Here is a 2,887-nt window from a genome sequence, read left to right on the forward strand (position 1 = left end):
TTGGGTCTGCCATTGAAAAGGCCCTTTTTAATGTACCCACTAGACAAGATTCTCTGGTCAATAGAATAGTCAAGGAGGCCTCTCCCTGTGATCTTAGTACCTGGTGATGATCATATGGGAGAAGGCAGTCCTTCAGATACCCCAGTCTCAAGTCATGTAGGACTTTGAAGGTCAAAAACAACAACCCTGAATTGGTTTGGGGAGCAGATGGGAAGTCAATGTAATTGCTGTAATATTGGGGTCACATGATCCTCATAACTGTCTATCAATCTAGTTGCAGCATTCTGCACTAGCTACAGCTTCCAAACACTCTTCAAGAGTAGCCCCAAGAAAAGTGCATTGCAATAGCTCAGTCTAGTTGTAACTAAAGCATGGGTCTCTGTGGCTAGATTAGAATGAGCTAGAAACAGATGCAGCTGGCACACCAGCTGAAACTGGGCAAAAGCACTCCTATCCACAGGAGTTACTTGGTTTTCTAAGGTGAATGTTGTGTTGAGCAGCAGTCCCAAAGCTATGAACCTGATTTTTCAAGGGGAGTGTAACAACCTCCATTGCGGGGAGATCTCAAATCCCTGGTCTGGAACAGGCTGTGTGTGAATCAGCTAAATAGTGTAGCTCCAAATAATATATAGATATCAATCAGGACTGCACACATAGAGGGGCCCATACCTATCAAAGATGATAGCTCTATACAACCATAATGCCCTTGGCCGTTGCTCTATTCAAAGTATATGTCCATGTGTCAACCAAAAGTGAAGGGAATTCAGTGAAAGAACTCTGCAACCCAGAGTGGATGGATCACATTTTCAAAACAATATTATATATTATGTTCATGGTCTACTAGCAGCATTTTCTTTTCTTCTTTCCCATCCCCACAAATCCCATCCTGTTCAATCAGACAAGAGCCGAAGTCAAAACGAAGGACTCTGCAAGAAAGAAAGAAGGAGGGCTTGACTGTGTCACCTGTTAAATCGGCCAACTGATTTGTTTAATAACTGAGACCCAAAACAGGTAACAACAGTAAAAGCTCTCTCTGTGTGTAAGTCTAAATATGACAAAATTAAAACCACTTGCAGGAAAAAAAAGATCTTTAAAACTGAACACATTCACAAAGTAGTCATCTCGAAGAGCCAAAGGTTATTCTAAAGAGTTCTGTTTTATAATCCTGCCAAAACTACAAACAAGATATCAATCATCTGATTTCTTCTGGAAAGCTTTTTCACAACATTGAAGCACTCATAGAAAAACCCCACAAGCAGGCAGCAGTACAATATACCATTGTAAAGGTCAAAATCACTAAAAGACATTGTGTGCTCAGTGACACTGCCATAAGTTCATATCACAAGAGGTGGTCTTTCAGATAAGTGGGCCTTAGGTCATTCTAGAAAACAGTGCCACATCTTGTCAACACTCTCCTGCCTGCTCCTCTTTTAGAATTTTGGCTTTTCATGACTGACATACCCATTGCTTAGTTATGAGCATGACCCACGCAAACCAGGTACCTTCAGGCTTAAATGTACTCAACACAAACTCAAAACACCTTTAAAAAAGTAAGTATTTAGATAAGAGTGTTGTTGAAGCATGTATTAAACACACCACAATTTCCTCTTTCATACTGACAGACCCTTTTTGACATGTTTCACAAAATTACAAGACTAGCCATGGTAAAGAAATGCATATGTAAAAAGCTTCTTCGGATGTTTCTAATTCTAGAAGAATATATTTTAATAGTAATGTAGTGATGTAAAAATTTTTTATCCCTCTCATGAAATAAAAGCTATTGTTGCCCTGGGGAAGTTTAATCTCTTTTGGCTACATACTTCAGAACACGAGGCAGTTTTGCTACAGCTCATCCCAGGCGGTAACATGCAATGGAAAAGGGACCAGGAAGAAGGAGCTGGGAGAGGAAATCAGCCTGTTCATCTATAGTTCCAGACAGGGCTCTAGTCGGGGGGGAGCTCTCAGGTACGGAGCTCCGGAAGAGAACCTCTAGGGGGCGGGGCGGTCACGTGGTGAAGCCCCGCCCCCTTCTTTACCCCGCCCTCTGCTTCGATCCTCATTCCGTTTGGGAATGAGGATGAAGCAGGAGGGTAAGTAGCCGGGCCTTCTGACACACTTCCGGTGATGTCAGGGGGTGTGGCCTTCTGTCACTTCCGGTGATGTCAGGGGGCGTGGCATATGCAAATAAGTTATGCTAATGAGTTATGCTAATGAGCTCCGGCAGCTCTTTTTCTACAACAAGACCCCTGGTTCCAGACAGTTATTCCAAATTGTCCCCCCCTCCCCTCTTTTGAACCTGCAGAGAGAAAGAAATTGTTCCCTGTTTCTTTGTCCCCACAAGGCCCAAAACAGCTGGGAGAGGTCATGGGGTTAGATGGACAGGAAAGGGATAAGATTCCCCTACTCCCCTGTGTTGGTCTTCCCTTAGAGGCTGCAGCCTGGGAGGCTGCTTTAGGCATACACATCAGGAGAAAAACAACATCTGATTAATGTCATGTATCGTTTTGAACCTTAGGCTCTAGAAACAGGGGGAAAATCTAATTTCTTACATGTCCCTAAAAAACCCCCCCAAAACCTCTTGTCCTTAGGGAAATACTATGCCCCTTCTTGAATCAAAATCTTTTTTATTTTGCAAGAGAGAGAGTTTTAACTTCAAAGAACAGTGTTGTTGTTGTTGTTTTAAAAAATCTCAGTTTACCTGTTAAATATCAGACCAGTAGTATGAGCTTTGAGGGACTTGGAGTTTCATTAAGCAGTTCCCTGTAGCTTAGCTGAAGACATTCAAAACTCCTTTCTAGGCAGCTGCAATTCTGATTTGAATTTCAGCCTCGATATAACCACAGGCCCCAAGTTCCCCAAGGAAGTCTTGCATAAGCATTGTTCTCAA

This window comes from Gekko japonicus, unplaced genomic scaffold, assembly GCF_001447785.1.
Source record: "Gekko japonicus isolate JY-2015 unplaced genomic scaffold, Gekko_japonicus_V1.1 scaffold1685, whole genome shotgun sequence".
In the NCBI taxonomy this organism is placed as follows: Eukaryota; Metazoa; Chordata; class Lepidosauria; order Squamata; family Gekkonidae; genus Gekko; species Gekko japonicus.